The sequence below is a fragment of the Podarcis tiliguerta genome, assembly GCF_965153285.1.
Source record: "Podarcis tiliguerta genome assembly, chromosome: 2".
In the NCBI taxonomy this organism is placed as follows: Eukaryota; Metazoa; Chordata; class Lepidosauria; order Squamata; family Lacertidae; genus Podarcis; species Podarcis tiliguerta.
The window spans coordinates 51,645,065-51,668,948 of record NC_139535.1 but is presented as its reverse complement, the minus strand read 5'-3'; the positions used below and the strand labels follow the sequence as shown (position 1 = coordinate 51,668,948).

General features: G+C 42.0%; 1 protein-coding gene and 1 long non-coding RNA gene across 2 annotated transcripts in view; one reads left to right on the top strand and one right to left on the bottom strand.

The window, feature by feature from the left end:
• The window catches only part of MAPKAPK3 (MAPK activated protein kinase 3), a 70,080-nt gene that overhangs the window by 23,915 nt on the left and 22,281 nt on the right, over positions 1–23,884 (top strand). The window lies entirely within an intron of this gene.
• On the bottom strand, positions 590–19,555 carry LOC310672432. The gene is made up of 3 exons (XR_014508572.1): positions 18,936–19,555; positions 5,605–5,854; positions 590–1,159 (listed from the first exon to the last, which is right to left on the bottom strand). It is a non-coding gene; the product is annotated as an uncharacterized lncRNA (long non-coding RNA).

Below are 23,884 nucleotides of genomic sequence, written 5' to 3'. Positions count from 1 at the left end.
TTCACAATGAAGACATTTTAGAAACATCATTTATGGTTATATATGTGACAAGTTTAAAGCTTAATTCTACTTTTTAATATATTTTAGTAGCAATCCTTTTTTGTTTTTGTTTTTTTTGCTCATACTCAACTTTATGCCTTAGAATTACATGTTGTCAACATGTATTCATTTGAGGAAAAGTATACATTCTTTAAAAGGTGTATTTATTTATGAAACACTTCCTAGGAAGAAATCTCAAAACTTATGTAACACAATTGCATATATAAAAGCAATTTGAACAGTTACATATATAGCAACAGTTTTAAAAAACACACACATGGAAACAATTTCAAGTTCCAATACAGATAACTGACTGGTATCTATAACCGTTCACCGCAGTTGTTGTACAGAATGCTGAAAGTGTGTGGGGCGGGGGGGGGAGAATAGAAATAGAGGGATGCATTCAATGAGGGGGATATTTTTAGTGCTGAGAAATAAAATTGTTTGGGGCAAATGCAAAATAATGGAAATTATGCTCTGAGGGTATTGCTACAGATTCATACCAAAAGGGGAATGAACATTTTGAAATCAATATCGAAGTGGTTATGTAAATCTGGGGATGGGGAGGCGATTGAAAAGAAGCATACTTTGTTTAAACTATTTTGGCTCTAACATCAAACTGTGATAGGAAACTGAAAAAGAAAATGCTGTATGTTAACATAGACTTTATTCCACCATCTTCATGTGGTTTTGGTGATACAGAAATTTGTTTAATTTATTAAATGCATGATTAATAAAGTAGAAAAAGTCTTGAATCAGCAATCCTACAGGAGTAGGATAACTGGACTTTTTAAAACAAAAAGTGATGTTCTAGAAAGTATAATTCTTTGAAAGTGAATACAACTCAAGACGTGCTGCTGATGTAAACTGACATAATAGTTATAGCAAATGTGTACTACAGCATTCCAGTATTTTAAAAAAACATAGGTTATTAGAGTTCACATTGTATTTCACCCCGTGTTTATAACTGCATGTAAGCGCCTCACATCATTGCTTGGAAGAAGCAGCTTCAAGTCATCTGAACCATCCTTTTGTACTTGTCTTGATTTGCTTGTTTTCCCAAAATCTGTCTATTTTTCTTCAACCTTTTGGAGAGTTCAAATTTCTTTCATCTCAAATACTAGATAAAGGGAGAAAACAAAAGCCCTAATTTTAGATCCTGAACCTTCCTTTATTGAAGTGGAAGCAAGACAACAGCTTAACTCCATGTGCGTCTATTTTGCAGGAAGCCCTACTTGGAGTGGAACATATTCTGAAATAAGGGCCAAACATACACTAAATGCATAACTTAGCACAAACTGACCTCATGCAGTGGCATCACTGTGTACCCTTTTTCCACCTGCACTACACATTTTAATTGATGGGGGGGGGGATGCAAGCATGAGGTTACTTGTGCTTGGCATGATGGTGGAGGAGAAACTAGACATATGGCCACCATTTTCAGAGGTTGCCACAACTTCCAGTTCAATGTCTATCCCTAAGTATGCATACCATAAGCCTGCTGGATTGGGCCAATGGACCCATCTAGTACAGCATTCCTATTGTCACAGTGGCCAACTAAATGTCTGTGGGAAATCGTCAAGCAAGACCTGAGCACACAAGCATTCTTCCTTCCTGCAGTTTCCAGCAGTTAGTATTCAGAGTTAGGAATTCTGGGCAGGATTTTCTGAAAACATCAGTGTCATCAAACTTATCTCCATGGATTATTTTCAGTTTGTGTCTAATTGATCTCGATGAGAAGCAAGCTTTTTTTCTTTGCTAGTTTTCTCATGTTATTTGGATCACTATACATATACTACTATGAGCATATACTTCAAGTTTCCTAAAGAAACGCTGACATAAACAGATAATCATAAACATAAAAAATACTTATCTATTAATGCTTATAAAATTGTGCCACAGAAATCTAGTTCATCATATCTCTTAAGTTTATTATAAACTTAAACTTTAAACCTGTTTGGAAAATAAAGACTATAAGTAGCAATATTACAGCATGAGATAAAATAAGTCTTGCAAATATTAATTGTGGCAGGCAAAACTGGCAGCATTTTAAAATTATATTTGATTTTTAAAAAACTTTAATTCTACCTAGAACCTCCACCATTTGGGATGAGGAACCTGTAGCCCTCCAGGAGTTGTTGGACTCCAACTCCCACCATCCCTCCTAACTCCATTTGGTTGGCCACACCAGGAAGAAGATGCTGGACTAGTAGATGGTGACTGGGCTGTTCATATGCTCTTACATCTTTAACATACATAGACTCGGGCTGTGATACACAGGGAGGAAGTCCCATTCAATTCAATGAGACATACTTCTGAATAAACACGTACAGGATTGTGGTGATGCCATTGGTGAAACCACATTTTGCACTTGTTATAAAATTTAGAACAAGGTTGTTGTTTTTTGTTTTTTAATGATGTATTCAGTGGTAGGAATCACTGAATAGTTAGACAAGTCAGAGTAAAAAACTTAATTAGCTTGATACGCTACTGCTGCCTTAGTTGAATTTATATGCAATTTTTCATTGGAGCTAATCAGCCCAAGGATGCTTATACTTACATTTTAGCATCTATTATGGGAACCATTTTGTATAAAGAACAGTAAGACAACAAAGATATGGGGTGGCCTTTTGAACAGAAAGCATGACCAGAGTTTTTTTGTTTTTTTTAAACAAAACCAAGAGACATAAAGGAAAGTGTGTGTTGGTTTGTAAAATAATTGCTATAAATCCATACAAATCCACGAAATGAGCAGAGTGAAAAATAATTCTGTAGTTCTACCACTTCAGAGGAATATTTAACCGAAAGCTGGGGTTTAAAGTATGCATTTTATTCTGTGACAGACTTCTTTCAAGATATTTCTGAGGAGTTGATTATGTTTTTTTCTTATTTTGGAATTAAAATAGCTTTGGCTTTTCAACTCCTGAGTTACTAGAGATGTTTCCTGGCAGTGGGTAAACTGGAGTTCAAAATCTAATTAAAAAAACAAAAGAACTATAATAGCATGTGTACCTCCCCTACTCCAAAAAATCAAAGCTTGTTTCAGAGACACCCTGAATCCAGGTGTGTTTGGCAGTGATGAGATGGTGGAAAGGTAATAATGATGGCACTGTTAACACTGGCACTGTGTGTTCTTAATATTTATGGAAGTCTGTAGGTGGGCATAGTCACTACAGGGAGAATAAATTTAATTTAAAAGACAATAAAAGGCAGAGGCTGGAGAGAAGGACCTTGAACCTTGTACCCTCCACAGAGCTGGAAGAGAAACTGCCTCCATCTAAGGTTATAGTTGGTCCCTTTTAGATTCAGCTGTTGATATTTACTTGAATAAAAAAATTATTTTCACACAGATAACAGTAGAATGCTGGAACACAGGCTGCGTAGCCATATCTTGCTTCTGCTATTCAGAATTAGTCTCTATTATGCAGTGTGCTGGCAAGTACTGATTTCACACTATCATACTCTTTGGTAAGCTTTTGTTTTACTCGTAGTCAGTAGCATGAGCATAATCCAGCAGTGACTTCGGTAGGATGTGGGTTGCTAAGTAGTAAGTAATTGTTGATGTCCTCAACAATTTGAGGGCACCATATGGGCTACCGCTTCTCTACACAGTTACAGAATATAATGTCATGGACTTCGTTTCTCCATCGCTATTGTCACTTGAAATGGCAGCTGAACCCTTCTAGAGAACTGCAGCTGCATGGCTTGGTCAAGCTTCCTTTGTATAAGCACAAGTTAACATGGAAACGTGTTTACCAGTTCTGTAGCACATCATATTCTGAACAACGATGAAAGGTGGCATGGTATGTCACTCTGTAGCTGTGGAAGTTTGCAGATTCAAAAACATATTGTTAAAGTGGTTGCTGTGACCTGAGAATACAGATAGCATGTTACGAAACATTCCCATGTTAACTCATATTTACCCAAAAGGAGCTTCTCCAAGCCATGCAGCTGTAATTCTCTTTCAGGATTCGACCAGTGGGAAACTTCACAATTTATTGATTACTATGGACACTTGTGACTGGGGGAGATATCTACTTAAAGGGTTTGTTGAAAGGGGAAGGTCATCATCAGTAGGCACCCGAAAGATAACAGAGATGGCCTCTGTCTAATATTCAAGGGGAGAGAATTTCAAAGGGTACGGACCTCCTGATAAGATGGTAACTGCAGGAGGCCCTCACCTGCAGAGCACAGTGATTGACTGGGTATATGAGGGGTGATGTTTCAGGTACTCTAGTCCCAAGCTGTATAGGGCTTTATCCACCAAAACCAGCACCTTGAACCTAGCCAGGTAGATAATTAACAGCCAGTTGTAATCCAACAACTGGCAACCTAGCAGTTTGAAAGCACGTCAAAGTGCAAGTAGATAAATAGGTACCACTCCGGCGGGAAGGTAAACGGCGTTTCCGTGCACTGCTCTGGTTTGCCAGAAGTCGCTTAGTCATGCTGGCCACATGACCCGGAAGCTGTACGCCGGCTCCCTCGGCCAATAAAGCGAGATGATCACCGCAACCCCAGAGTCAGCCATGACTGGACCTAATGGTCAGGAGTCCCTTTACCTTTACCTTTGTAATTCAACAACATCTGGATAGCCGTCTGTTGGCTACCCTTGCATTGTTGCATCAGTTTTGTGATGTGCTAAATTTCACATTGGTTTTGAGCTCATGAGCCTGAGACCTGCAGCTACTTCTCATTTTTATTTAATTAACACCATTTGAATCAAATTGGCACAATTCGATTCTCAGTGGGATGTCGGGGGATGATCAGCGTCCGGGTTGCTTTTTCTCCTTAAAGGCTATGATTCTCTGGCTTCTGTGGCATTTCATTTTTAGCATGGAAAGTGCTACTATTTTTCTGAAATATAAGTCTTCCATCAGTTGAGCATTCCAGCCTCCTGGCATAACTGAAAGCTCTTTTACTGATGGCCCCTGATGCTGGAAAAACTGATGAGTCAGCCTTTCAGTGGCAGGAAATGCTTAGAAATGATGAAAGCAAATATGTTATGTTCTCTTTGCTTTCCAAGACTTGGAAGAATACATTTGCTGAATCACATCAGGAGATGGCTAGCCCATTATCTTTTTCCTGATAAGCTCATGTCCATGTTTTGGGACTTTAGCTGAAATGGAGAACAGCATAAGGGTGCTAACAGCGCATTTCCATTTAATGCTGCTAGCTTTGGAAGCCTAAAGTTTAGGGATATCTTCTGCAAAAGTACTGTTTAGAGGGCAGAGTTGTATGTCTGAGAGCCTCAAACTCATAACTGTATGTATATTTTACATAATAACAACTACAGTGAAAAGTGTGTATTCTCATTAGGAATAGTAGGAATATAAGAAATGTAGCTTTTCTCTTTAGCCATTAAGGTTAGAATTGTTCGGGTTTGTTTTTTTTAAAAAAAAAATGAAGGCTGAAGATATCTGAATTCTAATAAAAATCCACTGATCTCAAACATTGACTTTAGTGACGGCTTTCAATCAAATGTTTCTCAGTCAATATTTAAGCAAGCATCTGCTTCTCCTGTGCACGCATATCCCTCACAGAAATAGATTTTCTCCAATATCTTACCTGTTAAGGAAATGCTTGGTTATAGTATGCTTTCTCTTATGCAGAACAAGGACTGTTCCACCTGTACAAAAGCTTTGATGCTCTCCTCCCACATGCTGTCCGTGTCCTTCAGTACCCCTGTAATCCAATAGACACGAGGAAGGAAGCAGATTGCCTTGCCACTAATGCTTGGAAAATTGGATCAATTGTGACTCCTGGAAGAAGCGGAAATGGCTTTTGTCTTTTCCCTCCTCCACATAAATGGAAAAACCTTGAATGGAATGGGGGAGGAAAACAGACATCTTAGCAAGGTCACAAAGATGGTAGGTTTAAAATTCTTAACAGGGTGATCAGAGAAAATAGATAATGAGGATTCCTGAATCCTTTCTGCTGACTTTGCTGTTTTATGGGCAATGCTTAGCAAATGAGAAGTTGAGACATTTAACACATTTATAACCTCCCTTGAAATACCTTGGTACTAAGGCCATCACAATCTCTAAAATAATCCATGAGAGTGTTCCTTAAATATTTTCCAGAGGAATAGCTGTGTTAGAGATTCCCAGCGCCCTCCTGTGACCTTCCAAGGCCCAGCTAGGCAAGGAGACTCCTTCCTTACCAGCCCTTGGGACGCTCCCAGAGCCCTCGCACCTCTTTCCCAGAGGCTGGCAAGGAAGGTGCCATGCTTCCTGGGCTTTGGGGAGGCCATGTGAGGGCTCTGGGATGCTGTCAGAACCCTCCCACGACCTTCTTAAAGCCTGGTAAGTGAGGAAAGCCTGCTGGGTACATGGGTGGAGTGGGGGAATAAATAAAAGGGGAGCAGAGAATGGTGGGCTTCCCTGGCTCTCCATTTATTTATGCCCCCCACCCCCACTCATGTAAGGTTGTGGTCTTGTAAGTAAAGCTGTGGGCTTACTGTGGATAGACAGTTGATGAGTCTAAACTCAAAAGCAGAGGTAACCAATGTGTTGCTTTTCAGATGTTGCTGACCATATCCAGTTGTCAGGGATTATGTGACTTGTAATCTAGGGGCAGCTCATTTGTGGCCCTCCAGAGGTTAGCCATCCCTGTGGCAATTCAGCAACATCTAGAGGGGACCACATTGACTGCCCTTGAAGTAGAGTGATACAAGCCAGTTTCCTAATACCTGTTTCCTATAGAACATACAGTGGCACCTTGGTTTACAAACTTAATCTGTTCTAGAAGTCCGTTCTTAAACCAAAACTGTTCTTAAACTGAGGCACACTTTCCCTAATGAGGCCTCCCGCCGCCGGTGCCCTTCCACCGTTCGGATTCCATTCTTAGACCTAGGTAAAGTTCTTAAACCAAGACACTATTTCCAGTTTTGCAGAGTTTGTAAACCAAATCGTTCTTAAACCTGACTGTTCTTAAACCGAGGTACCACTGTACTTTTATTCCTATAGTCCACAAAAGCTTGTGGCATAATAAATTAATAATTCTTTGAGATGTCTTTAGTTTTAAGATTCTACAAGGCTCTTAAGGTGCTTTTGCAGCAAAGAGTAACATGGTCGTCACCCCACCTGGAATATACTGTGATATACTGGAATATAGGACCAATATTTATACATACAGACATAAATTTCTATACAGCTAAATCAAGAAAATAAATCTCCTCAAAACACTATGCATAAAAAGCTCTATAAAATCAAAAGTGAAAATATAAAAAGGCAAAGATCAGAAGAACATAAAACTGGATTGCGTGGCAAGATAAGCTTGTGGAAATGAAAATGTTTTCGGCTGGTGTATAAAACTAAGCACGGAGGATGCTTGCCTAATATACAAAGGCCATAAATTCCATGATATATATGCTGTTGTGCTAAACATCCAATTCTTTGTGGCCACTGGACAGATGTCATAGGAGGAAGTTAGCGATGCATCTCCATCAGATCTCCAAGAATGGATAGGAATGTATAGAGAAAGGCGGTCCTTTAAGTTGGCTGGTCCCAAGCTGTTTAGGGCTTTACAAAACAACAGCCCAGATTGTTCTCCCTTGGAGTCTTTGCAGGATAAGATAAAAGGGAGACATAACTCCTGTTCTTCAGCTGTAGAGTAATAATCATCTTTTCAAGATTGAAGATCTGACATGGTGCCATGATTTCTTGCACTGCAATACAGAATTGATTACTGGGAAGAAATCCCCCTTGGTTTGCGTATTTCCAGATTAAAGCTTGTGTACAGTGAAATTTAAGATTAAATCAGCAAGTAAGAGATATGACAGATCTTGAACAGCTTATTATGAGAACTATGAAACACATGATGACAGAAATATATCATCTGCTTAATAGGTATGATACAGAGCCAGAACAAATGAAAGGTTACATGATAAAACGAGTTCAAAGTATTAGAGAAGACATACAATTAGATATCTGGGGAAAGGTTTTGCAAGAGCCACACAAGTTCTCCTTACATATGAGAATAAAGGGAAATGTTCCAAGATATATCACTCTGGACCAGATACAGAAGATTAATTAAAATTATTCAATCACACGCTGGAAATGCCGAAAAGGGAGAGGTGATCCCCCCATATGTGATGGGAATAGGATGTGTCAAAAGTAACTCGAAGAAAATTAAAAATAAAATTAAAAGAATCTTGGGTTACATAATTCTCCATTCAGTATTTTCAAATTGAATTATGTGAAAAGCTGTTCTGCTGTTTTCTTTTCTGTGTACAATTTTGAAGTATAGTGGGCCCCAAAGGCAAGAAGCCTTTAAGGAGAATGTTGTTCTTGATCATTGCTAGGCACCAACCCCCTTTCAGATGTGGGTCTGGACTCCTTTAGGGGATCTTCCTGGAACTGGGGATCAAAGGCTTCCACCTCCTCTATTAATCTTTCAGGTTAATCATAAGGCAGCCCTCTATTTTGGCTTGCAGTACCTTTTGTAGAGACATCACCTTGCCAACAAAGGTCCGTATAGTAAAAGCTATGGTTTTCCCAGTAGTGATGTATGGAAGTGAGAGCTGGACCATAAAGAAGACTGATCGCCGAAGAATTGACGCTTTTGAATTATGGTGCTGGAGGAGACTCTTGAGAGTCCCATGGACTGCAAGAAGATCAAACTTATCCATTCTTAAGGAAATCAGCCCTGAGTGCTCACTGGAAGGACAGATCGTGAAGCTGAGGCTCCAATACTTTGGCCACCTCATGAGAAGAGAAGACTCCCTGAAAAAGACCCTGATGTTGGGAAAGATGGAGGGCACAAGGAGAAGAGGACGACAGAGGACGAGATGGTTAGACAGTGTTCTCAAAGCTACCAGCATGAGTTTGACCAAACTGCGGGTGGCAGTGGAAGACCGAAGTGCCTGGCGTGCTCTGGTCCATGGGGTCACGAAGAGTCGGACACGACTGAACGACTAAACAACAACAACAACCTTTTGCTTCTGTATTGTACCTCTTAGGAGGCCACATGTCTTGGATTGTTCATTTTTCTCTCCCGTCTGTCTATCTACTCCAAACTTTGGCAGAAGGGAGAGCTCTACCTGCTCAGCCCCCTTGTTTTGTTGCTGTTACACTTAAGGAGGCTCAGGTATTTATGCCTTGTTCTAGGGAGACATAAGAATAGCATGCTGTATCATCAGGCCAATGGCATCCAGCACCCTGTTCTCACAGTGGCCATCCAGACGCCTGTGGGAAACCAGGGAGCAGAACAGCGCATAAGAGCATTTCCCCCTCCTGTGGTTTCCATTAACTGGTATTTGGAAGCACTGCTGCTTCCAACTTTGGAGATAGAGCATAGCCATCATGGCTAGTAGCCATTGATAGGTTTCTTCTCCCTATCCTCTTTTCCTTGTGAAATCACACAATCTACTTCTGATACTCTGTACTACTTGCTTTGAAACAACTTTCTCAATGGCAGCTACTTCCGTTTTAACTTCTACTCTTCATTCTCAGAGAATGTGTTTTCATGGACTAGTTTCAATTTTCCATATTTTCCTGCTTGTCGTTGCCACATTCTGGAGAAAAGAGGAAAAGCTTCTGAAATATTTTACTTGGGATTTCTAATCTCAGTAAATCTGAGCAGCTTTGAAGCATCACTATGCCACTTTCCTGTTTGGGATGCCAGCACTCTTTGTAAATGTTCACATTCCAAGTGGTCTATGCAGTGATTGTAGAAGAGAGTGTGCGTGTGGGTTTATATATCCCTGAACAGCTGAAGAGATCAATGCAGTGTGTTGCGGATCTATATTTTCTCTACTTTCTTTAGGATGCTGTTTAACTGGTCATAATCTAACACAAGTTGTGCACTACTAAGTCACATTAATGTCGATGGGACCTAGAAACCCTTAGTGTTATAGTCTAATTAATGAAGGAAAACCACAAAGTCCAAAGAAAGCCACCTTGTCCTAAATGATTCCTGCTATTTGCTCTCAGGTGCTATCAGTTATAGTAAACGCTAAATGTCATTTGCAGTTAGTAGAACTCAGATCATTTCTCAGCTTCTTTCTGTTAGCTAAAAATGTGAGGGAAGCCAGCCAAGGACATGTCAGAGGTGATAGAATAGTTCATTTTGAAATCTCGACAGTATTTGGTCCATCAAGAGCTATGGAATATGAATAAGAAGTTATTGTAGTACATTGTAGTTTGGCCCAGTCTTGGTATTTTTAGCAGCTGAGAGAGGCACCAATTTTAGTAGTAATACCAGCAATTTTATGTTTTGAACTGTCTACTCCAAATGGCATGTGGACATGGGGAAGAAAGACTGTCAGATAATACCACCTAGGAAACAGATGACAGACTACCTATAGCAGGTGCAGTATTACAGGGCATATGGACATCTTCAAGGGTGTGCTCCAACCTGCGTGGAAATTGCAGCTGATTTCAGTTTGGTCTTTAATAGAGTTGGTGCTAATTTTGCATGTTATCTACATGTGTGCATTTCCTCAGCCCTTAAGGTGAACTTTTGGTGTGTTAACCTATCTCTTTCCCCAGTAATGGTGAATTTCAAAAACTCTACTGTTTCAGCTTGATTTTGATGGTGGCTCATTACTGACAAAAAAAATTAATAATGTGTGATCCATTTGCAATATGTTCTCTTGATACTGATAGTTCTGTCCTAACATGTTAAAATACTGATGGAAACAGAGGAGCAGGCTGAACTAGGCTGATGAAATAAAGTGTGTGACATGCCTAGAATAGAATACTCCAAAATAATACATAGTAATAATGCATAATATCCACCATCATTGCCTTTCATATGCGTAGGCAGATCCTATCATGTCCTTATGCTCTCCCTTGCCTAGTTCATGGCTTTTGTTTTCATCTTGCTTGTTTATTGCTTGATTGTGCATTTCCGGTGTTGTGTGAGTATCTCATAAAGCATCTCTTGTGAAAACATTTCTTTCATTTTAATAAGTCTGTTCAGAAGGATGATAAACAAATCCTGCCCACACACTTAGACCAGAAACCTAGTGAAGCTCTGATACAGGAGAGGGTAGATCATATGCACAAGAATTGGAAAAAGCAGACCAACCCCACCCCCACCCCTATTCTGAAGTTACACAAGATGCAGAAGCAGGAATATATTGCCAATAGTTTTCTCATTAATATCTGTCTCACCCCCAAATACTTGAGAAGGAAACAGATTTTGCAGCTAGCCCCAAAGGCATGCAGAATATTATTTACAAAAATGTATCATAACTCCTCTGTTACGAAAGCTGAAGAATTTCGACTCATTCGGTTTCCCTGGAAAACAAAATTATGAATCTAAGATGGGGTCCAAGAACGTTTACATCTTGCCTAGAGATTAGAGGGAAATAAATGGGTTTTGAAAATGGTGCTTTATATACATCTAATATGTTTTGTACAGCTTTCTTAACTACTGTGTCAGCACAGTGCCCGTGTATTTTTCTAACCTACTGAATTCTTCTCATTGATGGCTTTTCCTTACTCCTGTGTTTTCCCTTTGCAGTTTGTTGGAAACTCCCCTGCTGAACTAGTATTTCTACTTTAGTATTGTCTCACCCATCTCCAGCCTCTGAAATGGCTCTCTGTCGTTAGCACATAAGAGCCCTGCTAGATTAGACTGAAAAACTTAATTGGTTTGCCATGTTGCTTCTCCTAGTATGATCTGGGAGGAAGCCAGCAAACAGCACTTAAGAGCAATAGTCATCCCCTGCTGCTTTCCCCCCAGCAACTGGTATTCAGAAACATCCCCCATCTAGGTGCCCTCCAGATGTTTTAGACTACAACTCCCATCATCCCTGAGCATTGACCATACTAGATGGAACTAAGGGAAATTGTAGTCCAAAACATTTGGAGGGCACTAGGTTGCAGAAGGCTGAGGTAGCACATAGCCATCTTGACTAGTAGCTATTGTTTGTCTTTTTCTCCGTGAATTTGTCCAGCCCCCTTTTGAAGCTGTCTTGAGTTGTTGACCATTGCTGCATTTTATGGATATGAATTCCATAACTTTAACCACGCAGTGTGTGAAGAAGTACTTGATTTTGTCTGTTCTGAAGCTCCCACCATTCAGATTCACTGGGTAACCCCAGGTTCTAATATTATGAGAGAGGGAGAAAAACGTACATGTTCTTCACACCATGTGTCATTTTATGACACTGGATCATGTCCCTGCTTACTTGCATCTTTCATAAATTAAAAAAGGTAAAGGACCCCTGACAGTTAAGTCCAGTCGTGAACGACTCTGGGGTTGCGGCGCTCATCTTACTTTACTGGCTAAGGGAGCCGACATTTGTCCGCAGACAATTTTTACGGGTCATGTGGCCAGCATGACTAAGCCGCTTCTGGCAAAACCAGAGCAGTGCACGGAAATGCCATTTACTGTCCCACCGGAGCAGTACCTATTTATCTACTTGCACTTTGACGTGCTTTCAGACTGCTAGGTTGGCAGGAGCAGGGGCCGAGCAATGGGGAGCTCACCCTGTCGCAGGTATTCGAACCGCCAACCCTTCCGATCGGCAAGCCCTAGGCTCAGTGGTTTATACCATAGTGCCACCCGCATCCCCTTCCTAAATTAAGAAGCTCCCAAACACTGTTGTTCCAGCTTCCTGATAATTTTGGTTTCCCTTTCGCACACCTTTTCCAGTTCCATGATTTCCTTTATAAGATGTAGTGACTCAGTGATGAACAGTATTCCAAGTGTGATAGCACCATAGAGCTTTGTATAAAAGCATGACGATATCGGCAGTTTTATTTTCAGGTCCTGTCCTAATGTTTTCCAGCATGGAATTCTCTATTTTCACAGCTTCCGCTCATTAGGTTGATGTGTCCATTTTCATGCTGCTCCTTCAGCTTGGAAGTAGATTAGTCTCCCTGCCCCCCCCCCCCGCCATTTGTTACATAACTTCCTATTTTCCTTTTAAGGACCCCATCTCACTTTCATGGGAGGGGGATGCTTTGTGGTGGCTCCTGTGCCACAAAGCTCATGTCAGAAACTCTGGGCCACAACAGAGGGACCTTCTCCATTGAGTGGAGCCCTCTGTTACTTGATCAGGAATCACAAATCTTGGTTCAGCTCAATGGTCAGCCCTTCTCCTTCCTACAAAGCCCTCTGTGTGTGCCACAGGAACTGAGTCCGAAGAATGAGTTTTCCATTCTTTAATGCTGAATTTAGTTCACTGCTGCACAGTGGGAAGCAGCCCCAGAATCAAACCTCAGCTGCAGTGGAACAGTTAACTGGACAGAGCTTTTCAAAGCAACCTCCAAGCTGCACCTGCTTATTCCCTCGTCTTTCAAGACCTCCTGGTCTCTCGGGAACATGAGAGGGCATCCCTCACCAGCTTATTTGCTCTCCACATGCCAAAGCCTTTTGCAACCATCATCAGATATCACTGGAGCCTGCAGCTTTGCTTGTTGTTGCACGCATGATGCTTTCTGCCCTGGTGCTCAGTAACAACTGTGCTGAACCTTCCCTCCCTCCCACTAGAGGGCTCCATAGCGGGTCTCCCCCACCCACCCTCACACATACCAGTCAGCCAGATGGCTGGTTCCCTCTCCATACGCTCATCATACTGGGCTTCCTCCTGCTGAAGCTCAGTGCAGTACAACACACATATCCCTTCCCCTGACATTTTTTCTCAAGCCCTTTGGCACATGCAGAGTGCAATCTCTTACGCTGAGCTCTGCAGTCTGCAGAAATCCAACACTTAGTGCAGTGTAAGAGACTTCTCCTAAGTTGGGGAAAGGTGTCTGTGAGCTCCTTACCAGAGTGTCAGGGCATCTGTCTCTGGCAAGAATATTTATAGAGGCCTGATTTTCAATCTTTCATGTCACAGTGACAATTAAGGTTCTCATACTGGCAACTGAAGGCAGGAACTGCTTGGTCAGTTTTATATGTACCTACCACTCAGAGAATGTAAGTTGCTTTACCTTGATGCTTGCATTTATGTAAGTAGGGTGCTGGTTCGGTTGCAATTTATTATTGTATTCTCATTTATCAAAGTTTGAATCAATCATTCTGTTAACAGTTGCAGCGGTTAAAATGGGGTTGCATCCAATATTGGATCTACTCAGAGTAAACTCATTGAAATTAATGGGTACAACTAAGTGGCTTACTAGCATTACATGTGAAAAGGATCTATGGGTCTTAGCGGACCACAAGCTTAACATGATTCTGCAGAATGATGCAGCAGCAAAAAAAAAAAAAAAAGCTAATGCTATTCTAGGCTGCCTCAACAGAAGTCTAGTGCCCAGATCAAGGGAAGTATTAATACTGCTCTATTGTGTCTGGGTCAGACCACACCTGGAATACTGTGTCTAATTCTGGACACCACAATTTAAGAAGGATGTTGACAAGCTGGAACGTCTGTAGAGGAGGGCAACCAAGATGATCAAGGGTGTGGAATGGTTGAGGTAGTTGGGTATGTTTAGCCTGGAAAAGGGGAGATGGGGAAGATATATGATAGTCATCTTCAAATATCTCAAGGGCTGTCACATGGAAGAGAGAACAAGCTGGTTTTCTGCTGCTCTGGAGGGTAGGACTTGAACAAATGGCTTCAAGTTACAAGAAAGGAGATTCTGACTAACCATCAGGGATACTGTTCTGACGTTAAGAGCTGTTCAACAGTGGAATGGGCTCCCTCGGGAGGTTGTGGACTCTGCTTCCTTTGAGGTTTTTAAGCAGAGGTAGGATGGCCATCTGACATAGATGCTTTAGCTAAGATTCCTGTATTGTGGGGGGTTGGACTAGATCATGGGTGGGCAAACTAAGGCCTGGGGGCCAGATCCAGCCCAATCGCCTTCTAAATCCAGCCCACGCATGGTCTTGGAATCAGCATGTTTTTACATGAGTAGAATGTGTCCTTTTATTTAAAATGCATCTCTGGGTTATTTGTGGGGCCTACCTGGTGTTTTTATATGAGTAGAATGTGTGCTTTTATTTAAAATGCATCTCTGGGTCATTTGTGGGGCATAGGAATTCCTTCATTCCCCCCCCCCCAAAAAAAATATAGTCCTGAGGGACAAGTTCTGAGGGACAGTGGACCGGCCCCCTGCTGAAAAAGTTTGCTGACCCCTGGACTAGATGACCCGTGGGGTCTCTTCCAACTCTACAATTCTATGATTATAAGTTAAGCCAGTTAATTTCAATGGGTCTACTCTGGGAGCCCAGTTGCTGGCTCGAGATAGCAAAATTGCTTTTTGTATTTCAAGGAGATTAACCCTATTAGAGGTCGAAGGAAGTGTCCACACAATATAGTAAGTAGGAAGGCTTTCCAATTTATGCACAGAGGTGATAAACAGCTTTAGGATGTTATGAGAGCATACATCTTAATGTTGCTGTTGCCTGTCAGGAAACACCTTGAATTTAGTTTTAATCTCCCTCTTCCTGTGAACTAAAGACAGTGTTTATTAAAGGTGTTGTTGTCACCATCATCCTGGGAGGCAGAGCCCTCTTTCCCAAAAGTACAGGGACGCGGTTTAGGGGCAAGGGGAGCTGGAATGCTTCATTACTAACCTTGCTAAATCCCTTCTTAGCCCTTTTGATTTCTTTGCAGATTAAGATGATTGCTTTACTACAAAGGATGTCTCCACAACAGGAACAGAGCATGAGCTCCTTTTCCATTAGCACACAGCAAAAATTATGAGATCCAAGTATCCCCTCATTAAAAATCATTTGGGAACCTGGGAGCAAAAGCATTGTTACTTTCATCCAGGCCTACTATAATTGTTGACTTTTAAGCATCCTGGTTTGGGTGGGAACTTGGATAATGTGAACTCTCTTCTTTTTCTTTATTACCTCGTAGTTAACTTCCTGCCTGAAGATGTGATCCTTTAATCCTGAAAGCTTGCATGTCTGTCCTGATCTGCTTTATGTAGTGTGATTAGTTAATGAATTTCACTACTAGAATTCCCCCCCCCTCCCTTATGCATCAGCATTGCTAATGATTATTTTTTAAGGTTGTGGCCCTAAGCACAGGAAGTCCATCTGAACTCAGTGAGATTCGCTTGCAGGTAAATATGTTCAGATCTGGACGATTACTTGCAGTTTCTTTTGAAATGTTATAATTGATTACTTATCTATGTAGGAGTGTATTAACCATCATCAGAAGTTTTTTTTTAGAAGGGGAAAATGTGCACAAAGTATCTGACATCCGTAGATTTCTTCCCAATCCATGCTAGATCTCTATCCTGCCCCAGAATGTTTCCATATCTGAAGAAGAAGAGTTTGGATTTGATATCCTGCCTTTCACTCCCTTTAAGGAGTCTCAAAGCGGCTAACATTCTCCTTTCCCTTCCTCCCCCACAACAAACACTCTGTGAGGTGAGTGGGGCTGAGAGACTGTGACTGGCCCAAGGTCACCCAGCAGCTGCATGTGGAAGAGCGGAGACGCGAACCCGGTTACCCAGATTACGTGACTACCGCTCTTAACCACTACACCACACTGGCTCTGAAGGAAGAAGGTACAAGGCAAATGAGATCTTTCACATACAGTAACTGCATGTTGTTCTGCTCTCCCATTTGATTCCTGAGAACAGAATGATTGAAATATCATATATCTGATACCCGAGCTTCTCAGCAGTTGATCCTATTTTCAAGGTCAAAAGATTTATAATGTTCAAAGCAAGCAGAAATACTAAACAGGATCCCCTGTTGGGAATTGCAGCACTTTGAGAATAAATCGACAGGCTCTTCTTCTTTCCTCAAATTTTTGTGCAGCTGAAGTCACCAAATCTCAGTTCACAATCAAGCCCTTCTAGAGTAAGCAAAATATAATGCAGCTTAGTTATTGATGGGAACATGTCAAAAAGCATGATGGTGGTGCTATAGTTCCTCCACTGGTTCAGCTTATCCCAAGCATTCTTTGTTCTTCAGTGGCACACAGTTTGTTTTTGTCAGCAAGTGTGTATTGGTTGTGCCATCAAAGGAATTGCAGCTTTGCAGAGGTAGCTTGAAGTTTAAAGGGCACAACAGAAAAATCAGCATGTGTATCAAAATAGGTGGTATTTAAAGCTTTGTTTGTGGGAACAGTGGGAAGATGAAAGATCAAGACCCAAACTTCATTAATCTTGTAGACCCACACTAGCTACTTGTGACAGTGCAGAACAGATAGCAGGATGAAGGAGTGTCTCTTGATCTCCTTATTAGATCAAATGTGTGCGTACAAAGACAGCAGCAGCACACTCCTGGCTGGTTTGGAGTCAATGCTAGCTGCTCCTTGTAGGTAGTACATTGTGGTTTCTAGGCAACCCCTGGTTTCATTCTTGGCTGTTTTGGAGTGGGTGAGTTGTTACATGGATGCTTGGCATGCTACTTTGACACTTTGTCATTGAAGGAAATGCCCTCAAAATTTCCCTTCTGGAAAATGGAGGTAAGCAAGAGGGAGGAGTGGGATTTGGTAATGTTGGTAATATTAATTGAGTTGTTAATGTGCATTAACCAGCCAGTGTGCACATTCACCAGGCCACATGAAGAATGTGCATGTAATCGATCAGTGAAGAGGGAATTTCACATATTTCCTGGCTAATATACATAATATTCAACAGGCATTGGGGAGTAGTCATATATCAATTGGATTTTGAACATTCTCCAATCACTGCGCATAACCTCCAGCAGGACTTAGGGAATGTATATATCTCAACTGCGTATTGTAAACTCTCTGGCCAGTGTGCATAACCCCCAGTAAGCTTTGGAGAATATGCATATCTCAACTGCATTTTGTTTGTCAGTATGCATAGTCTGCAAGAAGCATGTTCTTGTTTTCTGTCTCCGGTTCCAAAATGTGAAATCTGCACCCTCTGGGCTGCTTCTGGCTACCGCTTTATCTTATGTAGTTTCCAACATACCCATGGGCTGAGCATCTGAGCAGCATGAAGAAGTGGTGGGGCTCCATATAAAAATCAACTTTTTCTCACTTTGTGGGCAAATTATGTGCACATTCTGTATGAGCCTGATGAATGTGCACTATGGCCGGTTGTTATGCACATTAACTGCTCAATTTACATCACCCCTAACATATGTTATTACATTAATTAGTTTCTAAACCAGCCTTTATCTAATGATCCCAAGACAGCTTACAAACTGAAATCTCTATATTAAAACAAGATTCACACTGCAGATTTTTAATAGTATTAAAAAAAATCATACAAAACACAATGCAGCTTAGTTCAGACTACATGCTAAACCAAACCTTGGCTTAGATCACAGCAGTGCTGCAGTGTAGAAGAACAAAGCAGCTGCAATCCTCTCTTGGGAAGCCACACATTCATACTAAGCCATGGTTTAACTTAGCATTACGTGCAAACTGGGCAGGCAAACAATCCACAATATTGCCAACCTTAATGCATCAGTCATCACCAAATGCCTTTGTAAAGAGGTACATTTTTGGTTTACATTGAAAAGTTAATGTTGACACCAACCACATATCTGAGGAGCGGGAGTTCTGTAGATTGAGTACCACCACAGAGAAGCCCCTGTCTTGTGTCACTATTGCTCACTGGGCAGGAAAGTAAGCAGAGACTTCACTGTCAATATTTGTGTATAGGCTGGCTGATATAGAGGTGGGCTCTTTCAAATATTTGGATCCCAGTTCATTTACAATCTGAATTGCATTTGCTAGACACAATATTTGGATCCCAGTTCATTAACAAACTGAATTGCATTTGGTAGACATAAGGAACCAGTGAAGCTGCTGTAATATAATGTATAAATATAGGTACGGGTGGGTGGGTGTGTTTCTGTGTCTCCCCTGCTGGAAGGCAGGCAGATACTGCTGGGCAGCTCAAACTGCATTACTGAAATCCATCATTAATCTGCTCTAGTTCAGATTTGGTATACCTGGAGAATTTAGATTAAGGCATACTGTCCTACTTCAGCCCGAAGACGCAGCGCTTGCAGAGGCCTTGTGGCGGAGAGTGCAGAGAATACAAGCCACTTACATGCTGCTGCTGTTCTTAAGTAATGTGCAGCCAAACAAGACCGCCCGAAGCTCTCTCGTTGGAGGTGGCCATTAAATCCAATAACTTCTGTTGTTGTCGCTAGATACTGCAGAAACAGCCAAATCCTGTGATGACAGAAACAGCAATTTCCTCCCAGCTGCACTTTGACAGGGTAGATATCTTAGGAAATGCTTTGTACATTGGTACAGATATCATAGCATTGTTATAAAGGGTGTGTTTGTGTGTCTTTCAAATGTGACTTTCTCCTCACAAGAGGGCAATCCTAGGGCAACTTGTCACAAAATACACCCCCCAGAAATAATCTGCTGCATTTTAGAGGTGCAAGAGGCTTTGGAAAGGTAATAGACCACCTGTTCAGACTCCCCACCCCCTGAATTCTCATGGGGACGCCGGAATCTGGTAGGGGGCAAGAGAGGGGCCAGCAGCATTAATGGGCACAATCCCACTCTGCTCTCTGCGCTTTCAGAAAAATACCTCAACAGGCCTCTTGCCACCTTCCCTGCAATCCTGGACATTCCTTCAGAAAGGGGAAGAGGATTGCTGTTCTCTGTTGTGCCCCTGTTGCAAGCAGGTTTTCCCCCTACAACAGTGTTAAACCCTCAGTGCTGAATGTTCTTTCCCCTCCATTCAAGTATAGGACATAGTAAAGCAGTATTCTCAGGGACACCATTATGGGGGAGGTGAAGCCCGTTTCCTCTCTCTGGTGACTCTGGCCACTGAGAAGTAGTTCTATTCCTGCATAACTCTTGTTCTTGGTCACATTGGAATGTGACAGTGAGAGGAAAGGGGATAGCTAGATGCTCAGAGGAAGCTTTTGAACAAAGCTGAATCTGCAGGTTCTATTTATCTGCATACTCATTGGTCAGGAAACCCTATTTCTAACGCTCCAAGCATTGACAGCTACCATTAATGTTTCAGTCCATGGAAACTAGCCACAAATATGGGGAGGGGGGGGGGAATAGGTAGGTCCTAGAGAGCCAGTGTGGTGTAGTGGTTAAGAGCAGTAGACTCGTAATCTGGTGAACCGGGTTTGCATTTCCGCTCCTCCACATGCAGCTGCTGGGTGACCTTCGGCTAGTCACACTTCTTGAAGTCTCTCAGCCTCACTCACCTCACAGAGTGTTTGTTGTGGGGGAGGAAGGGAAAGGAGAATGAGACTCCTTAGGGTAGTCATAAAGCGGGATATCAAATCCAAACTCTTCTTCTTCTTCTTCTTCTTCTTCTTCTTCTTCTTCTTCTTCTTCTTCTTCTATGTATCAAAGGAGATGAATTTTATTTCAAGAGCTTGTTTACATGATCCAGTAATACCAAGATAGGTAGCTCACAGTGGTTACCTTCTTAATGTGACTGATCTGTGGTTTTGCTTGCACTGATTAGTTCTGAAAGTATTGGCTGTTTTCCTTGTCTCTTCACACTGGGTTCCCATTCAGTGTCTTAGGCTGAAGCAGTGGCATCTATCTGCAGGATTATGATGCCAATACAGTTTGTATCAGTCATTCTGAGGTTTTCCTTCATACATCTTAATTCTATTAGATGCCTGGTAATTGTACATCCTTCTTCCTTGTATAAACCTAAATGGGTTGCAACACAGATTATATAAGTAAACCTTAAATGGAGGCCCGTATCATGCAAAAAAAAATGTTGTTGTTAGGCTCTGTACATGGTGCGTAGTTTTGGATTTATTTATTTTTACCCATGGCAAACTGATGAGTCTCACGTACTGTTCCGAGGTGCATTTTCTGCTTTTCAATTTTACAAAAAAAATATGCAGCATATTATCGGTAATGAATTCAGTATAACAAGGTGATTTAAATTAAATCAAGCATTTCCTGGTGAATCTCAAGAGTTTTCTGTGTGCTTGGCTTCTTTCCTTTAGGCAGCTGCCACTGCCACTTCGCAACAGGCAATGCTTGTCACTTGAAAAAAAAATAATAATCTGGGCTTGGGGCCAGAAGATGAGAGAGGCAATAGTGCAAAGGAGTCAATGTTTCAAAATAACAAAGCCCCGTATTTTGGTAATGCTCTCTGTGGAGCAGCTTCCCTCTGAAGAAAGGTTGCCACGTTTGAGACCTTTTAGAGAAAAGGTGGGTAAGAGGTGACATGATAGAGGTTTCTAAAATGATGCATGGAGAAAGTGGATAGCGAAAGATTGCAGTCATACCTTGGGTTGAATGTGCTTCGGGATGAGCGTGTTCGAGTTGTGCTTCACGGCAACCCGGAAGTAACGGAGCGCGTTACTTCCGGGTTTCGTCGCTTGTGCATGCGCAGACGCTCAAAATGACGTCACGCACAGAAGCGCCAAAACATGACCCGTGCACGCGCAGACACGGGTTACGTTTGCTTCTAGATGCAAACGGGGCTCCGGAATGGATCCCGTTCGCATCTAGAGGTACCACTGTACAGTGGTGCCTCGCAAGATGAAATTAATTCGTTCTGCGAGTCTCTTCGTCTAGCAGTTTTTTCGTCTTGCGAAGCAACCCTATTAGTGGCTTAGCGGATTAGCGGTTTAGCGGCTATTAAAGGCTTAAGGGATTAGCAGATTAGCTGCTAAAAGGCTATTAGCGGTTTAGCGGCTTAGAAAAAGGGGGTGGGGAGCGGAAAAAAATCTCAAGACTCGCAAGACATTTTCGTCTTGCGAAGTAAGCCCATAGGGAAATTCATCCTGCGAAGCGCATCGAGAAACGGAAAACCCTTTCGTCTAGCGGGTTTTCCGTCTTGCGAGGCATTAGTCTTGCGGGGTACCACTGTATATCCCTTTCTCATAACACTAGAATTTGTAGACATCCAATAAAGATGAGTATTAGAAGATTCAGGATGGAAAAGAAAGTACAGTGGTACCTTGGGTTGCATACGCTTCAGGTTACATACACTTCAGGTTGCAGACTCCGCTAACCCAGAAATAGTGCTTCAGGTTAAGAATTTTGCTTCAGGATGAGAACAGAAATTGTGCTCCGGCGGCGCAGTGGCAGCAGGAGGCCCCATTAGCTAAAGTGGCGCTTCAGGTTAAGAACAGTTTCAGGTTAAGTACGGACCTCCGGAACAAATTAAGTACCTGAGGTACCACTGTACCTCTGAATGCCAGTTGCTGGGAACCACAGGAGGCGAGATGGCTCTTGTGCTCAAATCCTAATGCTGGTTTCCCACAGGCAACTGTTCAGCCACTGTGAGAACAGGATGGTGGACTAGAAGGGCCACTGGTCTGATCCAGCAGGCTCTTCTTATGTTCTTAAAGGAGAAAACAATTGTTTCATAGTGATGTAAACAACAAGCTGGATACCATTTTCACAAATGTAAGAGACATTGAGAATCTTGTGCCAGTAATCATTGTTATCATCAAAGTGTCATTGTTCTTATTGTATAGAGGAGAAAGAATTGTCAGGAGGAACCCGTGGAGGAAGTAGGTCAATAACACTTTTCCTCATAGGAATTAGATTTCCTAAGCTTGTACCCAAAGTTATCCTAGAGCTTTCTGAGGAGCAGAAGGAAAGATCTCAGTTGAGCAAAAGCCATTTATTTTGACAAGTTTACATCAGAATGACCCCCCCCTTCCATTGGATCCTTTAACTATTTAATCAAACAGACATAAATCTTAATGAATAGAACAACTTAAAATATTTTAAAACTGGCATAAAACTTAAAAATCCATTTCATATATTATTACAAGGTAATAACTGCTGAGAAGCCATATTTTCAGCCCGTTTTCAGTGGGAATGGGGGAAAACTAGGCACAGCAAAGTTGTTGACATCAGGTTGGTAGAGTATGCTGGGTAGCTGCTCTGAGAAGGTCTGGAACTCTCTACCCTCTACCAGGCTATCCCGGCTTTGGGAGAATCAGAGAACAACCAGCTCTCTCCCCTGGATACAGGCACTTCTCTTGCATTCTGTGGTGTGCTGCCTGGTGCCTCCGTTTGCTGTTGGACTAGCAACAGACTATAGGAGGCACTTGGTTCCTTAGGCTGCAGAGAATGTGCCTGTGAGGACCATGGCTCCAATTCTACAGACCCGGATGCTCTTGTGTTTGGTTTGGTGAGCTCCTGCTTGCCAGCTTCAAGTTCAGTACCTCACTCCCCCAATTACATGGCTCCTAAGTCCATGTCAGTGTAGCTTCCAGCTCTGTGTCCTTTTCCCTGCTGAACTCAGGACAATGACAGTGGGATGGTCAGGTGAGACAAGATGGGTGACAAGATTGTGAGGAGGCAACTGGAGAAATTGAGTGTCGCGGTTTGGCAGGAATCTACACAAAGGGCTGAATTGCAGAAGTGGAGGTCTGAGTAGGTCACAGAACAATTCTGGGAAAAGCAGGTTCATCAAGGTAACAAAGAGAAGACCTTCTTACTTAGCACCACAGAGAACACTGGCAACCTGCTGCTCTCTGCTTTTGGGTGGAGGAGTGCAGCTGAGGAACATCTCCCAGTTGTCATCAGTCTTGGTGCTAGCTTTTCTAGGCTTGCAACACAATAACTAAGCATGCAGAGCTCCTGGTTTGTGTGGCTATTACCTTCTCTCTGTCCACTTTACTGTGATGCAAAGGCAGCAAACAGATGATGTTGTCACCTCCCTTTGTGAGGGACCAAGGCCCCCTGGCACTGCATGAGTCTGACCAAGGAATTATGCAGGTTCCTGTTTTCTTTTCAGGCATTCATTTGTTTCATTTAACCGTATTTTTACCCTGCACCCCCAGCATACAAGTGCTCCCTGGTGGGGCTAAGAAAAAGAATAAAATACCAATACAAAATAAAAACAATACAATTACGAGAAGGGAACTGCAGGTAAAAACATGAAAAATGGAAACCTCCAAGGCAAAGAAAAAAAAACCAGGTGCAGTTAAAGGTTTAAAAGCCTGAGGAGAGTATGGGGACCAAGAAAACCTCCCCAGGAAGATCACAGACAAGAAGACTTGCAGAGAGCAGGGCATGCGCTGTGCCTAT